Source organism: Cricetulus griseus, chromosome 6 (assembly GCF_003668045.3).
Source record: "Cricetulus griseus strain 17A/GY chromosome 6, alternate assembly CriGri-PICRH-1.0, whole genome shotgun sequence".
Lineage (NCBI taxonomy): Eukaryota > Metazoa > Chordata > Mammalia > Rodentia > Cricetidae > Cricetulus > Cricetulus griseus.
Window position 1 is genome coordinate 68900867 of NC_048599.1, and position 15317 is coordinate 68916183.

Genomic DNA, 15317 nt, shown 5'->3' on the forward strand with positions numbered 1-15317 from the left:
CTGATAACTTATCGCTTAAAATGACCCATTTCTATTAAATTGCCTCCTTCCTCATGACTTTATTACCTCATCTACATATTTGGCATCATGCTTACTCTGCATCTCTATTTTCTCTGCCTTCTTATTCCCAGTATTCTTTCTGCCTTGAAAATCCTGCCTGGCTATTGGCTGTTCAGGTTTTTATCAAACAATTCAGAATGATACATCTTTACAGTGCACTTTTTTTTGTCCGAAAAAGGAAAGGTTTTATCTCTAGTTAGTAAAACTATATATAATTGTAGACAGAAATTTCTGTCCCTCCTGATCCCACAGCCGTTTCACCCCAAATCAACACACAGAGGCTTGTATTAATTATAAACTGTTTGGCCAATAGGTAAGGCTTCTTATTTGCTCTCTCTTAAATATTAAACAGTTTCTATTAATCTGTGTATCTCCGAATTGTCTAGGCTTACTGGTGATGCCCAGCCTTCTTGCTCCCTCAGTAGCTATATGGTGTCTCCAGGTTTACATTCTATTCCTGGTCCTTCTGAAGGAGTCTTCTTCCTGAGATAGTGTCCATGATTTAGTTCCCCTTCACTTAGCTCCTTGTCATTTCTACTGCTGCACTAACAGTTATCTGCATTGCTCCAAAATTCAGTGTGCTGTGTCATCAACTGCAATCTAATTAGAAACCACATTGTGACTTTTAAACAGCATGGATATAATTCCAGGAAAATATTATACATGAACATGGAATTGGTAAGAACCAAAAGGGAAGCAGTGTTTGTTACACAACCACTTTTATAGTCCAGAAATATAGGCGATGCAGATTATTACTTGGAAAAGGAGCAAGGGTCATTTGATGGAAGCTGAAGCTAAATCAAACTTGTCAAGAAATGAAAGATGGCAATGAGGTGGGGTCACAGAGGAGAACTAATTTCTAAGTTGCAGCCTGCATCAGTGGCAGAAGAGCCTTGGCTTCTTTCCTGCTCTGTTCAGTCTCTTGCCACGGTCTTCGGTCGCCAAAATTCATGTAACTTGACCTGGAATCCTGGGGAACAGTGTGCAGGATTTGGTCTCCTTCTGTAATACAGAGATCAAGATGAAGAGTGACAGACAATTCAGATTACATGTCCAAGCTCCGTGTCACACAGCGTCAGTGGCTATTTACACTCTTCCCTAAGTTTGGATCACCTTCTCAAAGGTTTTGTGAACTTTCTACTATCTGATGCTGTGTTTCAACATTTCTACAATTCAAGACATTTCCTTTTTATTCCTGAGAACTTTACAAAACAATGTGGTAATAATTTTTCAACACTACAAAAGTGTTTATAATTTACAAATTATCTAGTAAGGATCTTTGCTCTATCATTGTAGTTGTTGGGACATTTAACATTTTAAAAATGTCATTAAAATGGTGTGAAATTTTTAAAATTTTATTTAATTAACATGTTTCAATGATTTTATATACCAATCACAGTTTCACCTCCCTCCTCTCCTCATGCCACCACCCAGACTCCCATCTACCCACTCCCCATCTTCTCCTCTGTCTCCATTCAGAAAAGGGCAGGCCTCACATGCACTTGACTGAAGCATGGCACATCAAGTTGAGTCAGGAACAAGCTCCACCCCCTGCACCAAAGCTGGGAGAGGTAATCCAGCATGGGGAACAGGTTCAAAAAAAGCCAGTTAAGCACCAGGCCAGGGATACATTCTGATCTCACTGCCAGGAGTCTTACAAACAGACCAAGCTACACAACTGTTACTCACATGCAGAGGGCCTAGGTTAGTTCCATGCAGGCTCCTTAATTATGGTACATTGTGATGATACATTATTTATGCTTTATTAACACTTGTGTGAGGATTCATAAAGTAAAATAATCCACAAGCCATAGAGGTCAGTAGGTGGTGGCACACACCTTTAATCCCAAGAGTAGGTGGTGGCACACACTTTTAATCCCAAGACTCATGATAAAGAAGTAGACAGTTCTCAGTTAGTTCAAGGCCACCCTGGCCTACCCAAGAGTGAAGAGTAACAGAGCTCATCCCTTTGATCCCAGGACCTGGAATCACATGACTTTAATCCCAGCATTAGGGAGGAATATAAAATAGTAGCAAGGTCTCAGAGCTCACATTCATTCTCCAGCAACATTGAGGATAGGAAGACATTCAGTCTCAGGATTCTCCAGCCAATCTGAGGAGAGGTAGCAGTCTGAGGTTTGATGGAGCCAGGATTGCCTTTCAGTGTGAGGTAGAGTAAGAGCTAGTGACCAGATGCTTTGCCTTTCTTTCTTCAGCTTGAAGCTTGAACCCCAATATTAGTCACTGTTTTTTATTTTTTTATTTAATGTGTTACAGTTCAGAGTCCATGAGCTCCCAGGAGTATTGGTCAGCTGTCCTTGTGGGTTTCCCATCATGAACTTTACTACCCTTCCATTCTTCAGCAGGACTCCTGATGCTTGGCTGTGAATCTCTATATCTGCTTCCATCAGTTACTGGATAAAGGCTCTGATGACAGGGTAGTCAACAATCGGATTACAGTAGACATCCAGTTCAAGCACCCTCTTCACTATTGCTAAGAGTCTTAGGTGGGGTCATCCTTGTGGATTTCTGGGAGTTTCCCTAGTACCAAGTTTTTCCCTAGCCCTGAAATACTCCCTCCCCCATCAAGATGTCTCTTTTATTTCTCTCCCTGGAGTTGGGCATGCTGGGTGCTGGATACTCGAAAAAAATTTTTTTAGATTGGCATTTTTTTTTATTTGGAATTAGAAACAAGATTGTTTTACATGGCAATCCCAGTTACCTTCTCCCTCCTGTCCTCCCCTACCACCACCACCCCAACTAAAACCCTACCTATCACATATCCTTTCTGCTCCCCCTGGATGGTGAGGCCTTCCATTGGCTGCCATCAGACTCTATCATATCCTTTGGGATAGGGCCTAGGCCCACCCCCATGTGTCTTGGCTCAGGAAGTATTCCTCTATGTGGAATGGGCTCCCAAAGTCCACACCTATGCTAGGGATAAGTACTAAACTACTACAGGAGGTCCTGTAGATTTCTGAGGTTTCCTCACTGAAACCCATGTTCCTGGAGTCTGGATCAGTCCCATGCTGGTATCCCAGCTATCAGTCTGGGGAGCAAGAGTTCCCCGATGTTCAGGTCAGCTGTTTCTGTGGGTTTCACCAGCCTTGTCTGGACCCCTTTGCTCTTCTTTCGTCCTTCTCTGCATCTGGATTCCAGGGCAGTTCAGTGATTAGTTGTGGGTGTTTGCTTCTACTTCTACCAGCTGCTGGATGAGGGCTATTGGGTGGCATATAAGTCAGTCATCAATCTCATTATCAGGGGAGTGTAGTTTATTTCTTAACAATAGACTTGGAAAATTTTTAAAGTTTTTGTTTTTACATTTAAAAATTTTTAATTAAATCTTTGAAAACTTCATACAACTTATACTGATAATATTCACTTCCCTTCCCACCCCAGCTTCCCCAAGGTCTTCCACCCTTCCCTACATACCCAACTCAATGGATTTTTAAAAAAAATGATTTTTAAAATTTCACTTTTCCAAGTTTATATGTCACTGAAAGCTCATCCTCTCACTAGCTGTTGAAGTAGATTCTTAACTAGAAATGTACAATGCAAAGAACATGTGTCACCTTTTGAAATCTATTTGAAGTTTGCCTTGATGTAGGCCTACCTCTAAAAGATTCCTTAGGACTCAAGAAATATCAAAGTTACTCAACAGAACCTAGATGCTTAAATCCTTGTCTCTGCTACTGGGGATTATGTCACCGGATACTCCAGAAAATGAATATGTTCTGAAGTGGATGAAGTGGAAGATTAAATCCCCAAGTTGGGTGAGTATGACATAATAATGCTTGAGAAGTTCTTGAAGAGTTTAAACAGCAATCAAAGGAGAAAATGGCTTTCTGTAGCATAAGAACACAGAGACACAAGTACCAAAATGGAAACATTTCAATGGTTTTCTGGAAATATTTCCTAATGGAGTCATAAGTTATGCCTACAGAATTTTTGTTAGGGAGGGAGGAGAAATGGTTGGAGCAGAGGTTTTTAAAGTAAATTTAAAGAGCAGAGAATATACTATGGGAATATACTTAAGGAGTCAGCCATTTGAGCTTTTAGTTCCAGTGCTAGAATTGGCTGTTATATTTCCATAGTGATTTGCCATGAAGTATATGTATCTATATAATTTTCTTCGATTCTCCGGTGAGTGGCCATATCTGCTTAAAAAAACTAACTTCATGCCCATTTGTGTATCTATTTCCCGAACTATAGTCTTGTTTCTAGAGGTGTCTTGTATTAGTCCCCTGCCTCAATCCTATAGTTGTGAACATACATAAACAAGTGGATTGATTCTTTAAGGGAAAACATTCTGAATTTTACTACTCAGTAATATGGATCCACTTAATCTCATAATTCATCTATTTATCACAACAAAGAAAAAGAGAGACAATGAATGGTGGGGCAGCAGAAGTAATGTTTGTTGAACTTGAGGAGGCAGAAGAGGCTGACCATTTGAAGGATGATGAAGATGATAAATGTTAGAAGTGGGGTCATTTCAAGTTTCCCCTCACCTTTTCCCCCAATCATTCCCCAAACCTATGTGGTTTAATAAAATTTATAACCTTGTTTCCATTTACATAATAATGAGATGCAGTTACTTTTTGTCAGGTGGGGAAGGAGTCTCAGGCTAATGAAGTCTTCATTCTTAAGTACAGCCTGGGCATCAAATGTACAGAAAGTGCATGAGAAAATAAATTGGATGAAAATGCTCTCTTCAATTCCAGATGTGACAGACATAACTTCCACTCACCTTTCCATGTGAGAGCTGTTTGGTTTTGGCATAGAGTGGTTTTAGGTATGAGGCTGAGAGTTGGAGTTGCTGTCTGAATGCTGCTTCTCAGCAACTGGTCTACACCAGTTATAACCCTGACTCACAGACCAGCATGTCAATATCTGCATACTACTTTAAGATGACCATTTCATGGGTCCTACCTCATATTACATAATTTGGATGCCTGGAACCTGCATTTTCATAAGAAGCCTTCCACATATTTCTTACATAGCTCCATTCTGAAAATTGCCACCTCACATTATGGAATTGGAGTACACACACACCTCCAGTGAATACCTTGTCGTCTCTACCCTACAGCCCATAATGGGAGCATTCTGCAGGCCAACATTTAAGTCCTTTCCTTAACGTGAATTGTATTTTCTTTCTCCTCACCAATCAAGACTTAGCATGTGACTAGATTTCTCTAATAAAAGTGACCTGAAGTGACAATCTTTACTTTCTTGTGGGGATTTTAAGATTCATCACATTCTTTGTGGTATCCTAGTTCTTCTTTCTGTGTGAATTGCAAGGTGCCAAGAACAGTTGATTGTTAGTCTAGATCCCTAAATGAGGAGAGCAGGCAACGAGAAACAGAGTCCACATAACCTGCAGTGGACATGTAACAGCATAGAACATCTATGCTGTCCTAACTTTAGGAATTTGGGAGACATTGGTCACTATAGGATTGTCCTGACTGACAAACCTGAGTCCATCAACCTAAACCATAGCAGTCATATTCTATGTATGGTTTCACAAGCTTTTCTTCGTGGGTTATTTCTCCTGGGTCCCCTGCTACTTCTGAATGAGAGGCCATTCCTAGGTTTTGAACAATCATCCTTGAACTCTTTAAGGCCTTTTGTCCTTGTTTTCTTTCCAGTACTGACAAAGTCTAGAAATCCTGACCATTTATACATCAGAATATGTACCTCATTTTCTCTGGTTCTGTTGACTCCGATCTTTCCATTGTTAATGCTCATGAAAGGGATTAGGCAACATAAAATGCCACATGTGGTCATTTTTTGCTGTGTGTTATAGGACCCCTATCAATCTATTGTCAGTCTCTTCCAGGTTCAAGAGTTCAATACTATTTGGTGGTAATAATTGGATTTTTTTAATGATCTGAATCAAAGGATTCAAACATAAATAAAATCATACAAAAATGAAGACTGTTAGATTAGAAGGATACCCTTTTAAGTGGTCTGCTAAAATTTTATTTGAATCTTGTCAGCACACACACTAACATCCATTATCTAAGACTTGGAGCTGGAAGCAGGCTGTCAAACTGTGGACTCACATATTTGTGTTTGGGTATCAGTGTGTAATTTTTTGGGAGGGTATGGGAAGTTTACCTACCTAATTGTGTTAAGCTTAGGCTTGTATTAGCATAATGGTTTTGTGTTTCCTGAACATGGCTCTGAGACCAGTGAGGGGCAGGTGGCTTGGGATTAAATTTGGAACATAACCAATGTACAAGAAAATGTCAACTATCTATCTGGAACATTAAGGAAATGAGTTGTACTGAATACAAAGTTCATGCGTATAAAAATAGGTTCATTTTAAACTATTTTTGGTGAACATCTTTGAAAATGTATATATACTTCCCTGCTTTATTAAATAGAACATTCTAATTTGATCTCTCCCTGATGACTCAATCATGAATTATTCTATCGGGCTTTAATAGAGCTTCAAAGTACAGGACTCTGTGTTTGAACCTGTCAGAGGCCTACTTTGGAGTTCTGGTATCATTTTTTTCTGAGATTACTGTCCTCACCATCAACTTCCTGGCTTCCAGCCATGGTTGTTTTGGTGCCGTGAGAGTGCAATTCTGCAGTGGCACGCACATTACCTCTAGGAATCCTTAAACTGAGAAACCAGACAGTCTCACTTGTTGAAGTTTATCCTGAAACAGGACTAAATTGACTCCAAATGTGGCCCCAGGAGATCTTCTGTAGGAGGAAAATATGCACAAACTTTATATCACTTTGATCCATTTTTGGTTCTATCTTTCTTGATTTTTCAAGAACACAAAGTTTCTAGGTTTCCTGGATATCATTGGGTTTATTTTGAACAAGGATGATACAATTTGAGGTAGGGTATCATAATTAGATGAGGGCATTGAAAATATTAGCCATAACAGTCTATCTCTAGAACCATTTGCACCATTTGGGATGTTTCATGTTTGTTTCTAGAAAGCAAGTATGTTATCATGTTAGTGTCACATCATTTTAAAAGAGAAAGACTTTAGTGTCTTCAACTAGTCTTCATATTAACATAGTTTAAGGACTTGGGAGGGGGTGGCTCAATCAGTAAAATGCCTGCTCCACAAGTGCCAGGGCCTGAGATTGTACCCACATAAAAAAGGGATATAAGTTGGGTCTCTAACTCCAGTGCTGAAGTGTAGTAAGAATTTCTTTGAACTACCAACTCCTGTATAAGTGCATGGAAACTTCTTATTAAGTATTAAAGTTTGGCCTTAGCTTAAGCTTGCTCCCAATTAGCCCTTAAAACATAGATTCTGTAAGGTAAAGGACACAGTCAACAAGACAAAATGGCAGCCCACAGAATGGGAAAAGATATTCACTAACCTCACATCTGACAGAGTTACCCAAGGTTCCTCTGCAACATTGGGGGCTCGATCTTTGGCATACATGCCTGAAATATCTGACAGACTTCTCTGTAAAGCAGGAATTCTGAAGGACTTGCCTACCTTTGTCTGGCATAGTTTGTGTTCTGCTTGTACAATTTGGACAGGATACTGTCAGCAGTTGAAGGAAGGACAGTTTCTATGCCCAGTGGCTAGCTTTACAAATTCTATATTGGAGGTTGTAAGATGTACATCATCTTCTCTGAAGTAGATTGGTGCTTCCAGCAGCACACATGTCTCATTGTCATGAAAATCCTTATGTTATTAAAACATTTTAAATGCCACATTTTAAATCCACATAATGCAGATCTTTGAAGTGTTTGAAGACCACCCATCTATCTAAAATGCATCTCTGTTTAACTTTGAAAACATACCTAACATGACTACAAGTTTGATTGCTATAGATGACTTACTACTATTCTGCATTTCTTAATTATCCTTAGCAGTTTGTAATAATAGCTTTCAAGCACTAAAACTTTACATTACATTTTTAAATGAGCTGTAAAGTACAATAAGTTAAATAAGAGTAGACACACATATACAGTATGCTATAACAAAAACAACCTTAAATTTGTATCCATATACAAATATCCATTCCAATGGAGGAAAAAAAAAAAACAACAGGCTGATCCTTGGAGCTCATTAGCCAGTTAGTGTATCCTAATCAATATCCAAAGGTTCAGTGAGAGATCCTGTCTCTAAAAGTAAGGCAGAGGGCTTTCATGATGGCTCAGTAGGTACTTGTCTCCAAGCTGATTTTGATCCTAGGACTCATAAATTGGAAGGAGAGGACCAACTCTCACAAATTTTCTTCTAATCTTCACACTCTATGACATGCACATTCGGGTACAAGAATTTATGACAAATGTGTGATTTCGCACTCACACACACAAAATAAATAAATAGATAGATGATATATAGATGGCCAATTTTTTCAGGGCATAGTATTGAGGCCTCTACCCTCAATATACTAATGTACATATACCAAAACTCATGTGAACAAGTACTTAAAACACACACACACACACACACACACACACACACACACACACACACACACCTACTTTAATGCAAACTTTAACTTGTTCTTATAGAGAAGTTGCCTTTCTTAACATTTGCCCTTTATTTTTCTAGGTTGTATATTCCTTTTTTTAAAAAAAGATCTAAAATCACCCCTACTTGCTTGGTTTACTGATGCTTAAGACTAATCACTCAAATGCTAGTGCCCTATTCGTGGAGTGTATCATGGGAGTAAAAGGTAAAAGGACATATAAAGCTCACAAGGATGGGTAGGACATGGGCACAGTCCATTTAAGGAGATATTTCTAGATGTGATCCCTTCCTTTAGGGAAGTAATAGCAAAGGCTCTTCAAAGCTATTTATTGTCAGTTATAGAACCTCACATTCTCTGAGCACCTGGGTTGTTAAAGTACATGTGATGTGAGGGTAGTGACCTCTGCCAGCTTCTGATGTGCTTGTGCAGGACCAGAAGAGAAGTTTCTGGTCACACATGGATGAGAAGACATGACTCCTTTTCATTCTTTCCCTGGCAGATGAAGGTATGATTTATTATACAAGGCTGAGACCTTTTGTGTGGCTGTGATTACCTAAGACATCCTAGACAGCTTCATGCCCTTTCTCCTCTGCACTCCCACAGCCACTGGGGAGAGCAGCAAACATGTGTTTACAGTTACTATAGAGGAAGTGCAGGACTATGTATTCTCATATGCCAGTGGAGGCAGCTTGGCTGGGATGAGGGCATGAGAGGCCATGCAGAGCATAAAAGGAAACCACCGTAAAATGAAAACCAGTCATCACTCCCATGTGATCATCTTCTTGCTGGCAGACTTGCCCTCTGGGGATACCTTCTGGAGTACAGCCCTCAGCAGAAGATGGAGAGCACAGAAGTTGCAGGAAAATTAAATCTAAGTGAGTCTATTTTACACAGCTGGAAAGCCAAGATTTGCTTCTTTTGTACAGTCTATCCCTGTTTTTCTCCACCTCTTTGCCCATTCTTCTATTGCCCTTTTTATGTAGAAGACAGAATAATACTCCAAGTCTGCACAAGTGGTCATATTACTATGTCTGTAAGTCCTTTCCTGTATGTGGCCTTGCAGGCCTGCATAATCATAACCAGACATCCACCCACTTCTCCAGTGACATGCTCCATCTCTTACTACTAGATCCTATACATTCTTTACACTTCTGTTACAAAATCTTCCTTCAAGATTTTAAGAGAATCATGATATGTATACATTTTGCTCCTATGGCTTTGAGTAAGTTGAACTTTTCCTAATCTCTAGTCTGTTTCTTCAAGAGCATTGATCCTAAGCCCCTTTTCTCAGGAAACCCCATATTAGCTACTACTTGGCCCCCTATGCTAAGGACCTCTCACCATCACCCTTCCTACACCCCAGTGCCTACTGTGTCTAAAGTCTTGTTCCCCTGGGATACTCTTCTGATGTTGACCACCTGTTCATTACTACATTTCTCTGGAAAATTCATGGCTGTCATCTACTTGTTTTACAATTTAAGTGCCTAGTGGCACTTGTAGGTGATTCTATCTTCTCATTGATATCTTACCATCATCATAAACCCTCATGCTGACTTTAGCTCATGCTGACTTTCCGAAGCTACTGTGTCTCAGAGAAGATAATACTGTCTTTAAATGACCTTTAAGATCATTTTAATTGTGTGTATGCATGTATATGTATGTGGGGAGCATATTGCTGTGTGTAAAGGTGCCTCTTGTTTGGTCTCATTACAGGAGGAGGAGGCGTCATAATCAATCGAGAGCTTCCTGATGTGGGTGCTGGGAATCAAACTCACATTCTTTACCAGTGCAGTGTGCACATTCTTAATCACTGAACCACTTTTTTCCAGCCCTTAAATGACCTTCTAAATTATTGAAAGTCAGAAGTGACTTCGGACATTGGTAGAAGTTCTTACAAGATTTTGAAAAGGAAGGGAAATGTTTGTAGGTAAATGAAAGAGAATACTCACATACAGTGACATTATGTGACAGAATTAGACAAAAAGTTTAGTGTGCAATAAGTAAACTGCACTTCTAAAAGTTACTGCTCATAGATTCTTGACTCTTTCCTAGTCTCCTTTAGGAATGTAGGAGACCTCCAATAGATAGCAGAGTCTATAAATGCATCTTTCCATTTCAAAAGTCTCCCTATAGAATACTATCTATCTGATGGAGAATGCTATGTTGCACCATGCAAAGAACTATGGCTAAGTTCTAGAATATGCAAAGTTCTAACTATGCAAAGAACTAGAATATGGAAAAACCATATTCTAGTCTGATAGAGGCAAAACACAGGGTTTGGATAGTGAGTGGGGATGAAAAATAATAAAAACACTGAGCTGGAGAAGAAAAAAATAGTTACTGCTTTTTGTTACTTTCTCATATTATTGTTATAATTTATTTTAAATAATTAATTAAAAGTACTAATATCTACTGAGATAAGAAATTGCCTGTTTGGTCTGTCAACAGGACAGCAAATGACCTTTCTTCTGTATTACAATTTTGTCATCTTGAAAATGAGTTGGATGGAAATAAAGCCTCTTCTTCATTACAGAAGGCAAGGACCAATAGTTTCAGTTAGTGGTCTGGTCACTCTGTTAGTCTGAAAAGATGAAGGATTAGATCATTCTGACCCAGGAAAGCCTTTTATAGCAGGATAATTGTTTTCTTGTTTAACTATGTACACTAGAAGAGATGATATTTATCTCAGAGCATTACTACAAGGAGCAAATTATGAAATGGAGGGACTGGAAAAGATAATGGAGACAAAATTCAGTGATTTTTCTTTATGTTCCTTTACACGTTTCTACAAGTTTCCATCAGTGAAGCAAGAAGCTTGCTTATCAGGGAAAAGTGCTTTACAGCACATCCATGTTTGAGCACTGCTTGGAGAAACATTCTCAGCAGCACACTTCCAACATACACCCTCACTGATGACCTCTTGTCCTGGTTTTTGTTTGATGCCTCTAGATATACAAAACCCAATGTTACTCGTGTAAGTAATTTACTTGTCTTTTTATGGAAATTGACATATGTGGTGATATATTATTTATGATTTAATAAAACTTGCCTGGAGGTTCAGCATGCAAAGCTAGCATCAAGCTATAGCGTTCAGGCAGTGATGATATACACCTCTAATCCCAGCAGGCATACTAGTTTGCTATATAAATTATGTGGCGGTGGAACACACCTTTAATCTCAGGACTCTGGATATAGGAATTCTGTTAATTCAATGTCACAGTGAGTTACACAAAATTGATCTAGTCCTAAAGACAAACAGCTCACATAAAGTGATCTCAGCACTTGGTATCACGTGCCTTTAATCCCAGCACTAGGTAGGTATAAAAGGCAAAGTGTGTTATGAGAAAGGTTAGTCTCCAACTATATTGAGGAGAGGCAGCAGTCAGAGGCTTGGAGAAGAGCTTGTGGAGATAGGATCACCTTTTCAGTCTGGGGTAGAGGTAAGAGCTAGTGGGTGGATGATTTTCCTCTCTGGTCTTCAGCTTGAAGCTTCAACCCCAATATTACTCTCTGGATCTTTTATTATTCATGCTACAATTGGTGACCAACATTAAGGTATACATTCATGAGAAAGCTGTTTGCTTGTGGGCTTGATTCCACCTGCACAGGCCAGTGCTACACGAGGAGCTGCCACAGGAGCCCCTACCAAGTTGGCTAGTTTTTTGTTTTGTTTGAGTGAGTATGAGGATTATGGGTTGCAGATTTTCTGAATAGTCTTCAGCTGCAACCCAAACACAGGCAATAACAGGCATACTTATTTCTTTTTTAAACAATCCCGTGTGTGTTTTCCAGAGAGACAGCTCATATTCTCTCTGTCTCTGTCTCTGTCTCTGTCTCTGTCTCTGTCTCTCTCTCTCTCTCTCTCTCTCTCTCTCTCTCTCTGTGTGTGTGTGTGTGTGTGTGTGTGTGTGTCTCCCCCCACCAGTTCTTGGATCAGACATGCTATGCCTCACAGTTCACTAGCATTGTTGGCAGATTTGGTAACACTATTGGGAATTCTTAAAGGAAGGTATTACTTAAAAAATAGTATTTCCCACATTTTAAAAAATGGAAAACACTATTACAATGGGTAGAATGATATCTCTGTATAATTGCATAATGGGTTATTTAAAATTGGAACAAGTAAATGAAGGGATAACCAACTTAACTGGGATTGACATACTGTTAATTATCATTTAATAATTCTTAGTTTAAGTCAAAAAAGTTGGTTGATGTGAATGCCAAGATGCAGGCCTTAGAAAAATTTATTAAAGCAAATCATGGAGATATTCAGACCCAGATAGAGGAATTTAATGAGGAACCAAATTCAGCATTGCATTTTAAGTTTAAAAGGGAATCTAAGGTCTTAAGGTCTTAAGAGAACCAACCTTAATATATCCAGTAACCCTACAGAAAGTGCCAAATGATAGAGGTTCTATAAGAGCTACTTGGAAGCCTGCAACAATGTTAGATTTAGGAAAATTCAAGAAAGCAGTAGTCTCACATGGCATGCATCCACCATTTGTGAAGTAGATGCTAAATACATGGTCAGATTTGATAGACTTGATTAAAGCTGTTTTAGAGCCTAGATCATAATTACAATGGGCTTCCTGGTTCAGAGAGGAGGATAAGAATATTGAACAGATCCATTTTGAGGAGATGGGGGCGGGGGCTCGTCAGATCCAAGGGCCCGAAACAAGCAGCCATGGACTCTGAGAAGCCAGCGGCCCGGGGTTCAGCAGCAGCAGCCCTGCCCGCCGGCCAGCCGGAGCCGGGGTGGGGTGGGCCGCCGAGTGCGCGGGGAGGGGGGTCCTGGTCCTTGGCTCCTCAACTCGGTCGTGCCTGGACAGCGAACATGTCTCGGTCTGTCAGGCAAAATCTATTTAGCTCAGGCTGGCCTCATACCACCATTTTGAGTTTCATGTTACATTTTCATTAAATAGGAAGGTCGTTGATTACTCACAGTTTGGGGAATCAGATGATGCAGTTATTTTTAAGAAGCCAAAGATGGTACACTAGTTAATAGCATATGCTGCTGTTGCAGAGGATCTGAGTTCAGTTCTCAACATCATGATGAGCTCATGTGCACATAACCATGTACACCCTACCCACACAAATAATTAAAATAAACATTGCTGATAATGGTTAGGATATTCTATTAAGGAATTCATAATGAATTCAGCAACTTAAGAATTGCTGAAGTCCCAGGCTACTTCTAGGTTCTCACTGTTACATATGGTAGTAGGGTAACTAACAGTTTTGGGAGTAATCATCATTTAAGATGAAGCTTATGGAAGAGATTCAGGCCCTCCTAAGAAAATTCGGCCATCTCCTCGAGAAGCTAAAAATAAGAGGTGATCTGGAAAGAATTCACAAGAAGACAGTGAAGACTCAGAAGAAAAAGATGTGAAGACTAAGAAGGATGATTCTCACTCAGCAGATGACAGTGAAGACGAAAAAGATGATCATAAAAATGTACGCCAGCAACGACAGGCAGCATCTAAAGCAGCTTCTAAACAGAGAGAGGTGCTCTTGGAAGTTGTCTGCAGTGAGGAAGAGCCAGAAGAAGATGATGAGGCACCATTCCAAGAGAAAGATTCTGGCAGCGATGAAGATTTCCTAACGGAAGACGATGATGATAGTGATTATGGCAGGTCAAAAAAGAAAAACAAAAAGATTGTTAAGAAGTCCAAACCTGAGAGAAAAGAAAAGAAAATGCCCAAACCCAGACTAAAGTCTACAGTGACGCCAAGCCCAATGAAAGGCAAAGGAAAAGTGGGTCGTCCTACAGCTTCAAAGGCATCAAAGGAAAAACCTTCTCCCAAAGAAGAGGATGAGGAAGCAGAAAGTCCACCAGAAAAGCAGACCTCTGCAAGCCCCCCGCTCAAGAAGTCTGGAGATGAAGGTTCTGAAGATGAAGCCCCATCTGGGGAAGATTAAAAGTGATGTTTGGAGAGAGATTTTATTTAAAAAAAAATCAAAAAGGAAACCTATTAGGACACGGTTTGGGCTGTGGCTTTCATGGGCTTTCATGGCCCTCATGGGCTTTCAGTGCTATTTCATTTGTTTAAAATAGTGTTTCTATCTCTATCTCTCACTCTCAAAACCATTGTATGTTGAAAGGTTTAAGTTGCCATTTTGTCTAATGGTCTTATTTCTTTGCCAACCTCTCCTTCCCCCTCTCCTGTTGAAAGCCATGTCAATTAATCACTGGGTTGACTGCTTCGTCTTTGTATTTTTAATGGAAGTTAGGAATCCTACGGCTGTAAAGCAATAAGATTTAGATGGACTCTATGGAAACTTTGCTTTTTGCTAAAGAATAGCAACTTCAACAGTAATAAAAAAAAAACTAGAAAGGTTTTAGTTAAAAATTATTGTTCTTTCTTTTCCTGTACATTTGACAGACCAGTTGTCATTTAACATGAGCTTATATGCCTAAAGTGTAAATGTCAAAAAGAATCATGACTCTAAACTTAACACTGATAAGGCAGTTGGGAGGTGAACATGAATTCTGGCTTGTTAATCCAGCACTCACATTATCTCCCGGTGTGGAGGAAATGGGCTTCCTGGAACTTGTCTGGAAATGTGGGCTTTCTTATTTTATACTTGTTATTCTCAAAGAGACTCAGAGCCAGTGGTCCTTTTGTCTCAGTAAGTTTTTCTAAAAAATGGACCAACCAGAATCATTTTTAATTTCTTATTTCATTCATGCTTTCACTGATACCCTAGAATTTTGATGACAAGATAAGTGTATGCCTCACAGTGCATTTCTTTACAGACTGATGATGTTAAAAGTTTTAAGCAAATAA

The 15317-nt window shown here is 39.5% G+C and overlaps 1 pseudogene; it reads left to right on the forward strand.

Annotated features, from left to right (window-relative positions):
• Positions 1-13213: 13213 nt before the first annotated feature.
• On the forward strand, positions 13214-14475 carry LOC103164339 (annotated as a pseudogene).
• Positions 14476-15317: the final 842 nt, after the last annotated feature.